Raw genomic sequence first — 20,277 nt, forward strand, 5'->3', positions numbered from 1 at the left:
ATTACTAATTAACCTGTATATGCCCCTGTTTGTTATGCTGTAATTCAGAAACTAACACTGTGGCTATTGTCTAGACATATATTAAATGTACAGTCCTACTCCTCCATTTACTTTAAGGATTTGTTGCTGTGCTGATCACTTGTTTTGTACACAAGTTAAGGCTGCAGACAGTCTAAAGAGGTTAGTGAAGAAGCCTTTGAAAGGCTGATGTTTGACTAAATGTTGACCCCCAAATCAACTGACTCATCTGCAGGATACAGCCCACGTTTTATGTGCTGGAGAGTCACAAGATGATAAACAGAGCAACATGGTGAGAACACAGGGTTTGTGTCTCTTTTTATTTTATGCAATTATTTTTTTAAAGTTTGAACTCATAATTACAGTTTCTGTTCAGACTTTCGCCACTTTTAAGCTTTTGGGATGGCAAAGTCTTTTTTTTTTTTTTGTTACCTGCAAGTTCAGAATGAAGTATCATGACCAATCTCTTGTGACTTGGGCCAGATCCATAAAACCTGTCAGGCCTTCTGATGTCTGCTGAGATGGAGCTGGAGCTGACACCAAGCTGGGAATTGCATATCCATGCTGTTGGAAAACAGCTGGAACTGAAGCACCCTGTGGGCAGTGGGAGCAGCCTGGGGCAGGGCTGAAGCTGAGAGCCCAGAGCATTGTGTTGGCCCAGCTTGAAGCACGGTGACATAAGCATGGCTTTGGTCTTTGCCAGCAGGGGCTTGTGTGTCTTAAATGCTTAGACCTATCATTACTTAAAGTAAAGTTTAGATTGTCAAGTGACCCCCACTCAGCTGCATCCATAGCATCACTGATTTTCATGGAGTTCTGCTTAAGGACTCTTGAAACATGTATATCTCTCTGTTTATCCTAATTTGTGGAATTGAAACACTGAGTTGTCCTCACGTCTGTCACTGGTGGAGGGTCATCCTTAGAAGATACTTCTATACTGTGGTTGTGAAAAAGAAAGAAAAAATAAATCTCTTATTCTGACCCTCATTTCCTCTGTGGATTAGCCATTAGTAGATGCTTCCACTAGTAAAATGTTTAGATGTTTGAATCTTTCCTTTCTTCTTGGATATGTTTAATTAATTACTCCACATAACACTTTAAACCCTGCTCTTTATTGTACTCTTCAGTCTTCATCCTTCCTGCTGAAAAAGTTCTGTGTGGTGTGGACCAGAGATGCAGGGCTGTAAGCACAGCTTGTGCCTTGTTAGGAGAGTGTTTGCTGAGAAGTCTAGGTTCCACTTGAAATGCCAGCACAAGTTTAAACATTTTAAGTATAGATTGGAGCAGGAAGAGTAAGAGTGTGTCCTTTTTTTCCTGGGCAAGTACCCTAAGAGTGAACATATTGGGTCACATTTCTGTTCGAGTGCCTGTTCACTGCCTTCTGCTCTACTGAATATGGAATATTAATATTATATTGAATATTAAAATGGAACAATCACAATAAGAGGGCATGAGAGCATCTGCTCCCACATAGGTCTGTCATATACTGATTCAAACCTTTACCTGCAAGGCAAGAGAAGTGGGTTCACAGCACTTCAGAGGAAGGAATGGAAGCTGCAAGCACTGAACTTATATGTGTGAGAGCTCTTTCATGCAGGATTTCTATATTAAATGTGACAGTAACACATAGTTCATACAAAGAAGTGAAAATTTTCATAATAGAGAACAAATAAAAATGTGAGTGTGCCTAGTCATGCAAAGGAAACAGATGTTAGCAATACATTAAATTACAACTCCATCAGATGCATGGTCTGCCGTTTTTTTTTAATTTGCTATCGATCTTCAGACCACAAAAAGCAAAAGCTTTCTTGTAGTAATTTAGCATTTTTTCAAGTTCTGCCAAAGATCTGACAGAATGCAATGAGTCTCTAATAATAGGTAAGTGTGACTTTATCCAAACACTTAAAATTAGCTTAATGTATGGCATTAAAAGTGCCATAGAACTTGCCTAAAAGAATGTGGGTCTACTCAAGGGGAGAAGAGAAAAATTTAGACAAATTTAGGAGAAAACATTGTGCACATGACCTCATAGGAACAAAACCTACATCAGCTGGTTTAGAAAAGACCAACAGAAATCAAAAGTTGTTGCAAACCTACAGGTTTACAGAACCTGATGTCCTGTATGGAAAAGTGTCCAGAAGCAATTGCTTCAGAGAATGGAGCAAAAAAACTTGCAATAGGAATCTGTATAGGAAAAAAGTTTACTCACCTTTTCTAACCATACCAATAATTTCACTATTTCAATTCCATTTTCCCTAGCTGTGCCTTCTCTATGTAAGGAGAAAAGGTGAAAAGAAGTCTTGATGTATACACAATTTACTATTTTGTTTGTTTTTATTACTTTTCCTATAATTTATCTCTGCTCAAAGATTAATGCTTTCCAGCCATCTTTCCCAGAAGGAAAATAGAAATGGATTTTTCAATTTAAAGAAGCAAACAAAACCAAATCTTCCTCTCTGAAGACAACATTGAAAGTATACATAACTGATGCCAAGTAAATGGAGTTAAAGAAATAATCTCAGCTACACTTCTGTGACTGGAAGGCTTTCAGTATACACTAGCATCTATATGTATTTATATTTATGTACTTTAAAGAGAGTTGTGGGTGTGTGGGTGGGGAGAGTGTTTTGTTTGGTTTTTTTCTATTTGGAGTGTAACCTGAAGATTTTTGATAAACCCATAAAAACTTTTTATATTCAAACATTGCATAGTGAAACCAATAAAATAAAAGAATTCGTTCTAATGAAAGTTTTGTTATACAGATGAAAAAATGTTTTTCTCTTTAAAGACATCCCTAGCAATGCATAGCTGTCTTTCAGTGGCTCTAATTTAATATTTAGAGTGCTCTGATGCCCAGCTGTGTGATGCTCTCATTCAAAGGTGTAGCAACTCACTGAACTGGATGTCACAAGCCCTTTCCCTCATATTCACTCATGATTGGAGTCTCCCTTACACTGCAGGAAAAAAAAGGGGGAATAATGACACATCATCTTAGAGGATTTAAGAAAATTAGGCAAGTTAAAGACAGCAGCCCATCAGTTTGAAGGAGGTCTTTTCAAATATTCCCATAGTCTTTGTATCTTTGTAGACCAAGGTGGACTCAGAAATGTGATGTGTTATAAGTTAATGATCTGTTAGAAGAAAAGAAGAATAAACATCTACAGTCATAAATCCAATTTTTATTTTTTTCTACTATTTGAATACTACTTCCTTGTTAAAAAAAGTGCTACTTTTTTTGGCACTTAGGTGCTGGAAAAAATTCCCTAACAGTAATGTTTTTCCACCCAAATTTTTACATAATATTTTCTTTTAAAGATTTACGTATATTATTTAGGCTTGACTTTATAACTTCCTCAGTCCACCCAACCCTGTTCCTATCAACACTAGAGGTGTTGAATCACTTCATAAGGTAAAAGCCATAATTTTCCATTTTGACTTTTCAAGTAGCTCTCTGATGGTTACCTTGATGAAATTAGGATATTTCAAGGATATTTTCCAAACCCGTGTCTGCTTTTTGGATTATCATTCAGGGCTCCATTGTGCTAAAGTAACCAGTGTTCTTCAACAGTTTTCTGTAACAGCTCTAGGGAAATGAAATGGCTTTTTCCTGTCTGAAAAAACTTCCCAGTTCCTTGTCCTATTGTCCTTGCCATGAGACAGGGATTTGCAATGCCTGTCAAAGCAGCCTTCTCTATGATATCAGAAATGTCAGTGAAAAAGCTGCCAAATTTTGATCCTGTTGGCTATGGGCATTTATATTACCTTGTTGGGGTGATTATTTTTTCAGCCTTTCCTTCATATTAATGGAGTGTGTTAGCTTATGAAAGCCAGCTTGACATTCATTACCACACAGATTTTTTTCCTTTTGTCCACCAAGAATATCTTCGTGATTTCAGCAAAAGCTGTTTACATAAGAAAAGAATTAGAAAATATTCATGATTTTGTAGGTATTTGGGGCAGTAAGTCCTTTTTTTCATTGGAAGCAATAATATCAGGCATGACCCAATAAGAGTTCATACTCCTGCCATCTCAGGCTAACAAACTAACAATTCTTTGTCCTGCATAATTCCTTCATTTAACTTGTATATAGCACAGGGCTGAAGCTTAGAAATTGAAGTGTTCATCAGTGGCCTAAGTACTGAGGGTTTAAATCCAACCCTTTCTGATAAAACACAGATGAAGGGATGGCTTTTCCTGTCAATCAAATGATAAAAGCATTTGTTCTGAATTCAGGAAATACAAGAACACATGTTTTAGCATCATCAAATGTGTATCTAACCTGTTGGGCCATAAAATATTCCTTCTAGTGTTTTCTACTCTGTTTTAGCACACATTAGAACACCAACCTTGACTGCTTCTTTACCATTCCTCTGCACTTTTCTAATGATCTCTTATTCTGTCTTGTCAGGATTCAATTATTTCATGCACACTGAAGCAATTTCAGCAGGGGAACTGCCTCACATGCCACCTCCTGAGCCAGGCCACATCAAAACAGGGCTTGTAAAATCTGACAGCCTTGTTACTTGGGGTTGCCAACATGTTCAGGAGGAGGTCCCGTGACTGGCTCTTGTATTTATCCACATTTCTCTGATTTTTCCCCTTAGCTTTCAAAGACAAGGTACAGAGCCTGAGGCTTACTTATTTTAAATGGTGGGCCACTATGAGGATAGTAATGGCATGTTGACACCTTTGTGTCACAGAGGAAAAGCATATTTAAGTGGTAGAAAAGTATTCAAATAGGTGGGTGGAGAACTCTTAATCCAAGTGTCCTAGATCATGGATAAATGATGTTGGGCAAAAGCATTCCCTGCCATACATCAACAAACCTTATTGTGGTGGGATGCCAGCAGCCAATTGCTCTTTGTTTTTTCACTAGCAATACTTCAGGAATAGGATTTAGGAGTTTTTGGAATCCCAGCTTTGAGCTTTGTAGTTTTTTTTTATTTTCCCCCAGAACACTGCTGTGGATTTAGACTTCAGTGAACAACAGAAATGAGCAACAGTCCCACTGAATCAAGAGAGATGAGCCTGTGTTTAGGGGAACAATATCTTGGCTTTGTTATCCCATTCTGTGTATCAGGGAAGCCAAATCAGCATTTTAAAATTGATTTGTTACAGACCAAGGAACAGAATAAGACTCAGAATCTGCTACCTCAAATCCACCTCCCTCTGATACCTTCTTTAGACATTTTAATTAATATTCCTAAATGCTTAAAGGTAAATGAAAAAAATAATGTCTTTTTAAAATAAATAAATACAGTATGAGAATTTCCAATTGTTTCAATTAAGAGCAAGCAGATGGCTCATTGTAGTGTTTTATTTTGTTATTTACAGAACAGCTAGCTTGTACTACAGTATCTCTACATCTCCAGAATTTCTCTTCCAAGATTATGTATAGGCTCTGTCTTACTAGTAATATTTTAATTCATCACCATATATTTAGCAAACTCTTCTTTTATCACTTGATGACAGAAGGGATTTTTTTCTCTGACATTTATTGCTTTTTAAACTGTATTTCTGGTACGGTGCCAGGTTTCTCCCAAAATATTGTAAATAAATGTGAGTAATACAGATTTGGATTTATGAAGCATAATGGTTGGATGCTTTAGCTATGAGGAGAAGCTTTATCATAGTCCACCAATGTGTGGGGAAACTTTTAAGACTTACTTTGCTGCTCTATTTTACTACAGTCCTTATAGGTTTTAAACCAAGTTGCTTTGAGACTTAAACACAATAACAGTAACCAATCTGACATACACACAATGTGAATAAAATGCTCAATTATATACAGGCATTTTAACACTGATACATTCTACACATGGCACCTTGAAATAAAGGCACCTTGAAATAAAACTCTTATCTCCCTCACCTCACTTATCTACTAATTACATATAAACTCACGCAATTAAAAAAAAAAAAAAGATTCCTGTATGTATATCATTAAGGAATATAAAAGAAAGGCTTGTTATCTTCCTTCATGCTTATCTGTAAGACTCAGTAATGTTCCTATCTGTAAGATTATATACTCTCTCTATATGTGTGTATGTTCATATATAGTTTATATATACAAATATAGCTCCCTTCAGACTCTGAATGATTAATACACTGTCTGGGGAACTGTTCTGTATTCACACTTTCTGCAATCAGAAATTCTTAGATGGAAAGCTCCCATTTCTTCCTTTGCAGGCACTGCTTCAAGAGACCATGAAATCAGTCCTGCCACCCTTTTGGTAAAATTTGGATTCAAAACGAGAAATTGTCTCTCTTCTAACATCCTTATTTTCTTTCAGTCATTATTTCACAACCTGGATCATTTATTTTTTATTGTATGCTGGAGTAAATGTGCCAGTAACAAACTTTGGAAACATGGCTAAGCAAAACCACCACTCCTTTGCATCGTGTTCCTTACATTTTTGGCATGATGAAACACTGTGAGGTTTACCTTGAAGAACATGAACGAGCTTTATTCCTGAAAAGAGAACATGTGCCTGGAAAAAATTTAAAAAAAAGGATATTAGTAATCAGTAGGAAATAAAGCTCCTGCCCTGAATCATGTGTGGCATTCCTGTCCCTCTCCTGATGTAGGGATAGTTAACCTCTGAGCTGAGTGTGCTGCAGCTGAAGATGAATATTATCAGCTTGGGCTCTGGTGGGTTCTGATGGAACCAGTCTGGGAATCTGGATTTCCCCCACTTCTACCTCAGGGAAGAATAAAGGGCTCCTTGTGCTGCCTGCTGCAGCAGCAGGGGCTGCATCACTTCTCATACACTGAGAGGCCATGTGCACACATCAGACACCATGCAGGACTGCAGGCAGCAGATCCCTTATCTGCTTTCCATATTTCATGATTTTTCAGTGGATCCAAACGTTGCATAAGAATTCCAAGCAGAGGAATGACCCAGATCAGAGAGATACCATCCGGGAACATTTCCCAAGTGCCTGTTTCATGGGGATGGGAAAGGAAGCAGATGTTTTCCATCAACAACTAATGCTGAAGAGCTACTATTACTCCCTCCCTAACCACAAGCTCTGTGCCATAATCATCTACTCCCTTCTTCTGCTTCTATAGATGTAACAGCAGCGTGTAATAATTCAAATTCTGTCTTGTTGACACAGCTTGCTTCAGCTGTACAGAAAGCAAGTTGTTTGTTCACTGAGTCTGAGGACACATCAGCACTTTGCAGAGAGCCTAAGAGGAGTTGCTGCTTTCTTGATGGCAATTGACTGCTGTCATCCAAGCCTCCCAGAAACCTGTGGCAGCACACTGGAATAGCCAAACACAGTAAATCTCTGTCAGTGTGGCATGATTATTTTTGTTAGACAGGATCACAATTTTCCCCTGAAATATTCCTTGGAATAATCCCTATTTAAAAAAAAAACCCAAAAAAACCCAACTTTTATTTTCCTCTTTATTCAGGAAGCTGATCTCAAATAATTCTTTATTTGCCTTGAGTAGTTATGCTGGTAAGAATTTTTAGGGCAATTGTAGGAATTGCTTTAGCTGGGTCTGTGTCCCTGATGGGGAATGATCTGTCATACACATTTGGCTTTGTAGAGAGTGAGAATAACAGGTATTCTGATATCAAGTTGGAAACTAACTGAACACATATGAGGACTAATGGATTATACTGGATTTTAAATACAGGCATGTGTACAAGAATGTCCCATAGAGAATATTAATGATCAAAAAGAGTGAAAAAAATTTAAATTACTTAAGTATAATAAAAGGGGACTAGCTTACATGTTGAACTGGAAAAGGTTAGCTGGGGGATTAAACAATTTATTTTTGGATATAAACATGGTCAAGATGTCTGTTCTGTGAGGATGAGCCCTTTAATATTTTGTTTGGACAATTTAAGTAATATGATAGCTGTTATATATTTCTTCTCCTAGTGCACAGATGTAGATGTTCCAAACTGGAAAGCAAAGTCCTTAAAATCTCCTCTTTTGCAAGCTCATAGAGACCTGCTACTCATAGAATCCTATAGAATCATTGAAGAGTCATATGGAGTCATAGAAGAGCCCAGACTGGGAGGGATATTGAAGGACCCTCTTGTCCAGTCTTTCTTAGGAAAGGGAGCCTTTCCTAGATCAGATTATTGAGTCCTGTATAATCACACCTTGAAGACATCCAGTGATGGGTAGTCCACCACACCCCCTGGGAGGCTGTGGCAGTGACTGATAATTCTCATTAAAAAATGCTCCCTTACAACAAGAAGAAAACTTATTTAAGAACTCTGAAACGCTCCACAGTAAAAAGCTTTGGGTTTTTTGTTTTGTTTTTTTTGAATTTTTATTTTTTTCTCTATCAAAAGGCTGCATGGACACAGCTGTGGCCTAGGCTCTGCTTAAGGTCAGCGAGCCAAAGTGGACCATAAATTCCTAATCCACAGTGTAGGCAAGTCAGGACAATCCTGAGGTCACTTATATAGGGGATGATCTTATTCCTTCCATAGTGAGAGTTCTGGAAAAGACTGAACTCAGTATGAACATCACTATAAATATGAAGAATGTGAGACTGAGGAATGCCATGGGACCGTAAAGCCTTCACAAAAATGAAGGATCCTCTTCTCTACAACTGCATTATATGTCTTGGATACCAACCCTGAAGAACAAGGAAGGAGGATCAGTACTTTTATGTTTTTAGAACAAATCTAAAACCCACATTTCATGAAAAAGTGGAGCAAAGGATGCTGAGAAAGCATATGGGGTGAAGAAAGCTATGCCACCAGCTCCCTAGGTTCATTTTAAAGGTCAGTTTTTAAAGGTAGGAGTCAGGAGTGGGGGAATTTTCTCCCTCCCCAGACATACCATCAAGGAATCTTAGGAGACAGTAAGGAAAGAAGATTGATGACAGGGTTTGGGGATTTTTTTGCACTGTTTTTATGTTTCTAGTATTTTCCTCTAGATTTAACCATTGTCAGAATAAATCTTCTTTCTAAGTTTCAGCTTTATTCAGGGGTAACAAATCTATAATGTTCTTTTTTCTTGGGAGTACAACTCCACTGCTGTTTTGCAGGAAACCCAAGTAGGAACAATGCTTATGGAGGAAGCTTCACTCAAAACTATGGAAGTTTGGGGACCTATGGGATTTAGTGCTAGGACTCAGGATCAATTCTCCACAAGCACAAACAAGCCAGTACCTTCCTTGTAAAAGATAGGAAAGAGGAGGTAGCTTCTAGGCTGAATACTCCCAAATTGTTACAGCTGATCACTGCAAATTTCCTTTGGTGGAAAGCTATGACAAGTGACAAGAGGGAGTGGAATTTGTTATCTTTGTTATTCTGATTTTTCACTGACAAACGCAGATCAGCAGTGGTGAAAAGGACCTCAGAGTCTATGAAACAGGAGAGAGCTCAAGATATGATGTATAGACTTTTTTTCTTGCTTCATGGGGCTGCTGGGATATGAAAATGCCATTTTGGGGAAAGCTAATTGCCTGTTCAGCAACTAAAAGCAAGATACCTTTGTTCAGTGAGTTACAATTCCCTGAAGTACACCGCAGTAGCAAAGCAGTAATTACAATGCAGCATGTCTTAAAAGAGCACCATTACACATTTCATGAAGAAAAGGGTAACTTAAGCATTGCTGCTCCCTGGTTAAAGAAAAAGATTTAAAACATCTTGAGCATGATCTTGTATGTTTTATGAATATAAATTTGTCTTCATACTTATTTCTAATGTGAAGACTGTGCTTGAAGCTTACCCTTTTCAGACTGCTACCAGGCCAGGTTATAAGCTATTTTGTGCTGCTGGCAACAGTCCAATAATATAAAACACATTTTTAATTTTCTTCCTTTACCACCCCCCACCCCCCCTCACCATTTATGGGTTTTTTTCTGTCTCCAGCAAAAAGATATTGTCTCACCAGAATGGAATGACTTGTGGATAAGACGGCCAGTATAAATTAAAGTGGGGTCTTTGGCAGAAGAAGCACAATGAATGTTCAGAAAAGGATGGTGAAAAAGAGAAGTGTGAGCAGACAAAGGAAACCAGGAAAAAAATACAAAAGAAAATGGGTTTAATATATTTTTGATACCCAAACCAGAGCAAGCATGGTTGCAGAATGCTGGAAATCATAAACACCTTAGAGAGTTTAGACTACCTCATAAATGGGAATAGGAAATTTCTTGGGGATTATTTATAGATTAGACTTTAATTAAAATGTTATGAGAAGAAGAACATATGTTTTAGTAAGTTCATTATTAAATGTTAAAGAATCACTTATTGATAACTACAAGCATGCAATAATTATTTATTAACCACTGTTTATTTATTAACCTTTGACAAATGGAACACTTTCTATGCAGAATAAAATTGCTGAAGGAAACAGGAAAGAAACAAGATATGAATTATGATTTTGACAGAAATCAGTAAGGAAGGTAACTTGTACACCAATTATGTTGTGTTACATTGTAGGTTCCATACTCTCTCCTAACAACTATGTAATTTTCTCATGTCTCCATGGCACATATTTTGTGATTTTTCATTAAAAAATCCACCCCAGTAATCTTTTGCCATATAATACATTATTAGAAGAGTCATAAAGAGGAAGGATAAAGGAGCAAGTTTAATAAATGCTGCACAGCATTCTACTGCTCCTGAATGTTTGTGTTGGATTTCATATGATGTATGAGAAGCTGACATGTCCTGTGGGGGCTAGTTTACATTTTTTTTAATGAAAGGTTACAGTACTCTGGACCTGTAGTTTATTTAGTTTTGCACTAGAGATGTAAATATTTATTAAGGCTTTGACTCATTACATTTTGTGCAAACCTTGCACTCCAAACCTGTGTGATTCACAGTATACTGAAAATAGAAATAATACTCCTAAATCACACCTGTCTGTGAAGAGAAAATCTGCCAGTTCTTTCACTCCCAACTCATCACCTTGCGACAGGCAAGGAAAAAAAAAAAGCCAGAAAGAACTAGCTGCTACTTAAAAATGAATTCACTGGAAAAATGTTCCTTTGTTAAGAAGTGCTTGGCTGGGATGGCTGGGAAAATGCAGAGCTCAATAAAGTCAACATGATCTCGGTTCTTAGGTCACCTAGCCTCTTATTTTGAAAAATACCTGTGTCAATCCCTTTGTTTTACTATTTTTTATTTGTTTGGGAGTTTTGGAGGCTTGTTTGTTTGCCTGTTTATTCTGAGAGACATGAGTTCAAATTCTTTCATGTTAGGGAGATGTAAATTATGGCCTTATACCTTTTACTGCATCCATCTTTTAAACAAGTGAGTCTTCTACTTTATTTTGTAATGAGTTTGACCCTGTCATAGTCTAAAAATACTCTGATGAGTCTCTCTCTAAATAAAAAATTACAGCCTTTGTGGAGTTCAAGTGGTCTCAAGGTTATGCAGTGCTAATCAGTTTTGTGGTTCTTAATTCTGTTTCAAATTTGGCCATAGTAGTCTTTCAATTCACTTTTGTGGCACTTGATTGATTTTGTTATTAACGTTACAAGTCATGGGATCAGATAGCAGTATGTTGAGCAGACATGCACCAGCACCAGTCTACTGAAACATATATTGATTTACATCAGTATTTTTAGTCTAAGAAAGTGTTTAAATTTGGGGATTAAAATTACTCTCTATGTATTTAACAAAGATGAAGGTATTACAAATATTCATGTGACTGCAATATATAAAAATATGTATATATGTCTCTTTCTGTTGAATGACATATGCTTATAGATCTGCACTGTTATTTTATGCCTCCAGATAAAACTGTAAAGCTGCTTTTCCTGAGTGCAAGAAAATCCATCTTGAAACTTTAATTAAAGAATAATCTATCAATGACAAATTAGCAGAGGATGGATATGTCACTCACAGTGTTGGCACGTCATTTCAAAGAACACAACTGAAATCACAGGAGAATAACAGATCTGGGTATTTGTTTGCACTTAACAGACAAGGGGAATACAACTGATATAAAGCAATTTCAAGATAGTTTCTATATTAAGAGATTAGTCTGAAATTCCTTCACTCTGAAAGAAAAAGCAGCACTAGAGCAAATCTGCACCTCCTGTGAAGTCTGTAAAACCTCTACTGAAACAAGTAATCACTTGATATGTTTAAAACTACTAGTTTGTTTGTTTTTTTTAATTGTGCTCATGAAGTCTCTGTACTGGATGAAATCCTGAATAGCTTTTTATTTCAGTTCTTAGAAACAGTTCTTGAAACCTTATTATTTCAATGTACCTTTTAAAATACTTCAAGAAGAGGCAGCTGTGAGGATGTGAGAAGCAGGAGCTTTTTCTCCCCAGTTCTGCAATTCAAACAAATTAATCTTTACATCTCCTCCCTGGTCAGCTGTGTGTGCATTTCCTCTCACAGAGCCATTTACAAAATAGGGGCTCTATGTAAAGTTCCTAATGAGAGTAGATGATAGTAAAAGATCCTTAAAAAAATCTAAGTCATTAAAATTATTCAATTTCCCATGAAATTGAGATTTTTTTTTTTGTCCATGAGTTGTTATTATTATAAGGCCTGTAACAACATAGATTTTAAATGAGATGTATATGACCTCAGTATTAATAACCCTAATTTTAGCTTCTCCTGCTTAAGAGAAAACACCAGCATAGCAAAAATCACAGTGAACAATGATTATCAGTTTTTTATTGCTTCCCCACAGAGTACAGTTTTATCTTTATCTCATCCAGGAGAACTTTGTAAATCAGGTGGAACAATACTTCCATCAGAATCATATGGGAATTTCATACACAAACCTCTTACCTTGGGCTATCTACAGTACCCTGATAACCTCATACACACATATCCCTTGGCTATAACCCTAGATGTTTTCTGGTCACCATTATACATTTTTAAATTTGTGCTGGGTTGATTGGCTTCTCTTTTGATTGGCAGATACCAACTTTTTGCTTATTTTTGACCCCTGAAACGTATCCAACCTTGCAAGGATGTTAAGTCTAAAATAAAGGCATAGAAACTCACATCTAAAGGTCAGAGCTACAATTCCATATTTAGACTCAGTTGGACTACATTTCTTTCAGGAACTACTTTGAAATCTCAACCCAAAGGTATCCATTTAGTCTCTATCATGTCCTTTTGGCACAAATGCAGTTGTACTATGTTTGTCCCAAAATCTATTCATGTTTTCTGTATGTAGAGGATATTGGAATAAAAAACTGAAAGATTATAAATCTGATGAATTTAACTTTCTTAATTAACAGCAGTGTTAATCAGGTTGTTGATTATACTATTATTGGCCAGAACCTCCCAGTCAAAGCGTTGGCTGTCCAGCCACTGCTCACACAACTTTCCATCCTTTTGGATCCATCAATGGTGGATTTCAAGTCACACCCTCTCTGTTGGGTCATTCATGATGCACATGTGATATTTGTGGGACCAAAAGCACTATAAAAGTGCAACATTGGAGGTTGTCAGAGTTGATTGCATTCTGATGATTGCGGCCCTTTTCAGGTATTTTGTCACATGTTTTGGTACTTCCTGTGTTGCTTTAACTGAGTTGTGCATAACTTTGTGATGTTCTTCAGACAAGAATTGCTTCCTTCAGCAGAGGAAACCATAGACATTGTTCAGGAATTATCAGTCCTTCAAATTTCATCTCTTCTAATGGTGGCCTCTTCCTTGCAGTTTTGAAGATCCTTTCCAATCTTTGGCTTTCAATGCAGAGGATGTTTGACATCTTGCAACAAATACCGTGTTTCAGGCACCTGAGAGGACAACAGCTTGACTTTCTAAATCTTCTGAGACTGGAAATTGGATGGTTTATTCGCAAGAATTTGCATTTTTGTCTTGTTGATTCTTCTTAATTTCTTTATTATAGGTTCCACTGTCTGAAGATAAATATAGAAATCTTTCCAAACAAGACCATATGTTTGGAGAAAATAGCCAAACCTGAGCAATTCTAAATGGACTTTTTGTTCCTGAATAACATTTCATTTACTAAATCCTCTTGAACAATTTGTTTCAGGATGAGAGTTATTTTACTTTATTTTAATAGTAGTATCTTTATGTGGCACTATAAAAGATCTTCAATAACAATCCTGTAGTTCTTAAATAATTAATTAATTGTATGGGAAAGAGCTTCCTAATGATGACATTATTCCATTGCATGATGAACATAACAGACCATAATTCTAGCAAGCTGGCAAAATATGAATATCAAGCTTTTCTATGATCACTGGCTTTTATTATTAGGAATTTTAATTTAACTATAAATAACAGTGTCAACACATATATTAAGAAGGATAAAATTAGACTTTTACACGAAAATATGAAAAAAAACTCGGAGCAGTTATATAGCATTTAGTATAAATGTTAAGCAGGATTTGAACTGGTAACATTTTGTTTCCAGGACTAAAATATCTTATTAGGATATAATTGCTTCTATTAAGGATATGGAAGAACTTGGTATGTCTAAATCAATACAAAACAAATAAGAAATACTGGTGGTCCTTCACTATGCAAAAAAGACATCTATTTTCAGCTAAAAGCATTCTCACAGCTTATGATGAGTGACAGTACATAATAATGATGCCACTTATTTCTTGGAATCAAGATCAGAGGCGCAGGCTCAGGAGTTTTCATAGATCTTTTGTTATGTGGCAAACAATTTTTAAGTTCACCTATGCATTCAGAGATGCTTGTCTTCATTAAAAATGCAGGGGTGAAAAGGAAAGGGACAGTAGAAATCATGAAAATATTTGGTTTAGTGACACACACCATGAACATCTGGCATACAGAATCACACCTGAATACACTTTGTTACCTCTCTGCAGGACAGACTGATTCAGGCCCTGGGCCTGGCCAGCTTTCTTTTACAAAATGTCTGTCTTGAAGCTGGCACAGTGATAAGATTATCTTACCTACTTCTATGCAGCCCAAGTACACTTTTTGCTTGAAAACTGAGGGGATGACCCTTCTTTGGGGGCATTTTTTTCTCTAGATGGATTAACTGTTTTCTCTTCCTGGGAGCTATTTCCAAAGAGAGTCACTACAAACAGGTTACAGGAAAATATTTTCTCTCAAGTCCACCTGATTCTTTCGGTGTTTGCCTGTTGAAGTGAACAGTTTTGTAGGGTCTGTCCATCTAAACAATCTTTATCTTGGAGAATCGTGAGCTGCTGTTTACTCATTTGCCCAGTTCCTTTCTGCCTAGTTCCCTTCTTGGTTTTTTTGGTGTAGTTTTGTTGTTTGTTTATGTTTTGTTTTGTTTTGTTTCTGTAAGAAGTGGACAGAATCAGCATAAAATATGCATCTGGATTGTTTGAATCTGAGCAGAAGGTTCTTTGGATACCTGGCTGTCTTCCTCTATTGCTCTTCAACAATTCATTTTTCCACCTAACATGGTCAGTTACCAAATTCAAATATTTATGGCATGACTATAAAATGTACAGAAGGTTTGCTTTTCCCTCTAGCTTCCATGAGGACTTAAAAAGTTTTGGAAATTCAAACTCTAGATTGCCTAAACTGGACAGATAAAATTAATGCACGGAGGAATTTTGTTTGTTTGTTTGGGTTTTATGACGGGGTTTTTTGCCACAAGAGTTTTGCCCAAAGTTATGGAGGGAAATGATGTTTGAGTCAGTCAATATTCAAAGATCATCTTAAGAAAGTTGTCAGAGTTTGAGATCCTGACATCTGGTCATCATTAAGCATCGCTGTTCACACATGATATTTTACTTAGGCTGAACCAGGAGGCAGACAGTAATTTATATCCTGCAGCCAGTGGGGAAAAGTCTGGTAAAATGTAAAAGTGATCATGAATAGAAGTCTCTAGCAGGTTCAGCTGTGGGGTAAGGTATGTGAAGAGACAAATTTAGAAAAGGAAATCACACTTTGGTGATTTTCCTGGCTTAGAATAAGGAAGCTCCACCTCAGCTCATCAGATGAGAAGTGGTGCTAAGGTACCTTTCCCACAGAATGTTGGGCTGTATGCAAAGAAATTATGCAATACAAATGCTGAGCTTCTTTGGAGTTTTCTCTTATTTTTATGTCTATTTCTATAAAATTTCCTGGGCAAAAAAGCTTACAACATTTTTTTCATTCAATTTTAGTTGGCATTGTGAAATGTTAGATTAATAGCTGTCAGGCAGTCAGTCAAATATCCCAAAAGTTTGCCTGCATACTTCCTTAATTATTCCAAAGATTAAAATGTCATCACTGCCACTAGGGACATTGGGTGTGCTCTAAATTATTCTGTGGATTATGCTTTAAAAAGTTTTTGCAGCTACATATATTTCAAACATTCATTTCTTGTACTCAGTATTTGAAAACTTTGTGAATTTTCTTCCCGAACTCAGGTTAATAACTGATCAAAGACCACTAATTTAGCAGACCTCCACTTCAAAAATCCTATTTTAAACTTAAATTCTTTGTATCCACACCTTTATAGTTTTTCATACCTTCAGAGTCTTCAAGAGCTTTCTAAATTTGTACAAAGTTCAGGAAAGTTTCAGCTACTGAAGCAGGCTTGGGGAGAAGGATTAAACAGTGAGACTGATAAAGTGATCCTGTGAGATCAAAGGAGAGGTGGATGGCATTGAAACTGAAAATGCTTCAAAATTCTGAAAAGGGAAGGGAAGGGAAGGGAAGGGAAGGGAAGGGAAGGGAAGGGAAGGGAAGGGAAGGGAAGGGAAGGGAAGGGAAGGGAAGGGAAGGGAAGGGAAGGGAAGGGAAGGGAAGGGAAGGGAAGGGAAGGGAAGGGAAGGGAAGGGAAGGGAAGGGAAGGGAAGGGAAGGGAAGGGAAGGGAAGGGAAGGGAAGGGAAGGGAAGGGAAGGGAAGGGAAGGGAAGGGAAGGGAAGGGAAGGGATTCCACTGTTATCTTTCAGTATGAAGATAGAAGTATAACAAGGCAGGAGGGGGAGCAAATCAAGGAATTTTTGTTTTCAGTTCTAAGAAATTTCAGTGCAAGCTGTAAAGTCTCCACAAAATTGTTCTGTACCTACCCATCCTTTTGCTTCTGTGAATACCTGGAATGAAGGGACATCCTTGTATAGAGGATTTTGTGGGCTTTTCTTTACTTTGTTTTCAGAGAAGTAGTTTGTGGCTTTCATGGTTTCAGCTAAGCTTTGAATAAAGCCTTCAAAATTTGTCCCCATATCTATTAAAGAGGAAAAACGCTCAGATGTCCCAGTATCTGATCAGTGTATCTATTTAATTGTCTTTACTCATAAACTGTGTCCTAATTTCATTAATACTTTTGGGGAGAATTATGCTTGTGCTTAATTATATTCCCACAGACAAAATAGGCATTGAAATGAATCTTGTTTCGCTTCTCAGTGTTTTCTCTGTCAGTCTGACAGTCAGATAAAATCTTGCTGTGGTTGTGAACATATGGACTGTCCTCCAGCCGTGATAACACATATGATTCTCTTCATAGATTGAAAGCAATTCTCTTTCCAGTGATCACCTCTGAGTGCACAGACACAGCAGATGCAGGCAGCTACAACAGTCGAGGATCACTTGCAGAATAAACCCAAGGGAAAAAAAGATCTTTCTGGATACTGTGCTGCTGAAAACCTACTGCTAAAGAACTCCAAAAACATCCCACCTAACAAAGACAAAATACCCACGTCAGCTCTGGTGAGATTTCTGCATTGAAGAAAGACTGGGGTTTACTGTGTTTTTGTAAAATAATCATGATTATTGTAATTAATATTACCTTATAACAGGAACAGCAGCAACTGGAACACCAAACATTGACAAACAGCTCATATGTAAAGAACCATAGGATATTCATATCCTTTTGTTTGACTATTTTGTTTCTGTGGTACTGGGAAACTTTTTTTTTATTTTATTTTATTTTGAGTTTTTAGCTCCTTCAGTGTCAAAAAGTAGCACATTTTCAGTTGAAGAAAACAATACACTTCATAACAAAGATCACCTTAAGAAAACCAGCTTAACAGTTAATAGCTGAATTTTACTTGGAGCATAAGGGTTACTTCTGAAACTGAAATTATTAATGTGAGCTATTCAAAATAAAAGAAAACTCTGATATAAAAAAAAAAAAAGATGTAACTGTGGATTTTTAAACTTTAGTTTTCACTTTGAAACAGTTTTCTTCTAATCTATATTCAAACTCACTACATGTCTGTCAGAGCTCTTCATGTGTCTTCATCCTGTATTTCCATTCCTCATCTAAGCATGAATATTTACAAGGTTAATCTTCAGTACAAAGAACATGCAAAATTTTTTTTTCAAGTATCAAGGAAATGTAGATAAGCCATGGTACTCCAGCAAAAACTATTAACTTTCAGCATCCTTAACACTGATTAGCTCTAAGGTAATTGAGATCAGTTAATGTCTCACTGGGACAAGAACCTTATTTTTTTTCAAAGTCTATCATCAAAACTTCTGTCTGCAGTGAGAACTCCAGGAATTGAATGGGATTCCATCTCACCTTCTGCAGGCTGCAGAACATTTTTCTTATAATTTTAAATTTAAACCTCTCTGGGATAGTCTCATTAAAATGGAGCATTTCACTGGCTGCATGAGGGAGTAACAAAGCTGTTACCCCTTTCTGGTCAATTATATCGATTGCAATTCTGACATTTTCAAATGTATTTCTCCATTTACTCCAATTATACTAAGCAGATTGTTAAGAAGATTGTCTTGGACTTCGAAAGACATGCAATGAGCCAGCTCACTTGTACTTGTGTCAAAGTTAATTAATTTTTCTAAATCTAAAATGACCAGGGATGCATTCTGCTTTCTGTTTTGAATTAAAATCACTTTTTCACTGCTGTGTTATTCTGAGTTTGTATTGATTTTAGGTTCAAAGAGCATTAACTTCAATTCTAAATTTTCTTTTAACCTGTAGAGAACATGGAGGCATCAGAAGCTCTGCTAAGAAATTTCCCCAAGGGGCTCATCCAAAGCTTAAGAAAACATTTTCAGTAACTTAATTTCAGTTGATGTCTTTGAAGAACTTTCTCTTTTATCCATCAGGGTCAATTTTTTTTGGGAATGCCTTTATTCAAATGAAAAACATCCCAAACTAAGAGTTGTTTTCAGCTGGAATTATTTGAATATTTGCAAATGCCCCAAAGCAAAAACAACAACAACAACAAAACCCAAAGTAGGTATTTTAAAGTAATATTCATTTAAAATAAAATAAATCTGTGGTGGGTTAGCTTTGGCTGACAACCAAAATCCCACCCAGCTGCTCAGTTACTCACCTCACTCATGGGATGGGTGGAATTAAACAGAAAAAAAAGGATAAGACAGTTCATGTGTTTGGATAAGGACAGGGACATCAATTACCTCTGTGAACACAAACCATGGGATTTATTGTCAATTAAAATAAGTATTTAATTGGTGATGCAGGCACCAGTAAAATAATAATGAAATAATAAATAATATAGTAAAAATAAATAAATTTTAATTTTAATAAATAATAAAGTAAAAATAATATATGTAGAAACTTGAAAATAACATTTCCTCCTTTTCCCAGGGTCAGCTTCACATGTTGTCCCCAAACCCCACCACCTGAGCAGTGCAGACAGGCCAGGGGCTCACAGGCCACAAGCAGCTGCTTTTCTCTGAAGTTTTCTTCTTCTCACATCTTTCCCCTGTTCCAAGGTGGGCTCCTCAGGGTGACAGCTCCCTTGGGAATGGCCATCTGCATGGGCTGAAATGGGTGTCTTGTCTGTGGCCAGGCAGAACCTTCTCCTCTTCTTCCTCATCCTGCTGCTCCTCTGAACTTGCCTCTTCTTTTTCTGACCTTTTTTGTTCTCTGCCTCCATTTGGCATTTTCAGCCCCTTCTCCTGTGTGTGGCTGCCACACTGGGTCAGCTGGAGTGGTCTGGAATCAGCTGCATTGGGCATGGAGCAGCTCCAGTCAGTCCTCACAGAGACCCCTCCTTGACATCTGCCCCCAGTACAAATTCAAAGGAAGTATTTAAATCAAACCTTACCTCTGGGCTGGTTCTTCAGGATTTTGCTCCTATGGTGTTTTTGCACCCACAGTTAAATCCAGCCAAGGGGACCTGTAGCTGAAAGGGTGGGGAGGAGCCAGGACAGTCAGCCTTCCAGCTTGGACCAGGAGCATGCCTTGTAGGGATCACCCCAATGTGCTGTGCCACGGATCACACTGCGGTGCAGACTCAGAGTAGCCAGTCCTGGTTCCTTTGCAGGCGCAGAGCACCCATTCCTGGTATTCCTGGCCCAGGCCAAACCCAGGCACAGCTCTGGAGCAGGGCTAAGCTGGTCTGAACAGCTGCATTCCCAGGCAGGACCCGGACAGGGCATGAGCATGGACACAGTCATGGA

This window comes from Cyanistes caeruleus, chromosome 3 (assembly GCF_971803275.1).
Source record: "Cyanistes caeruleus chromosome 3, bCyaCae1.hap1.1, whole genome shotgun sequence".
Lineage (NCBI taxonomy): Eukaryota > Metazoa > Chordata > Aves > Passeriformes > Paridae > Cyanistes > Cyanistes caeruleus.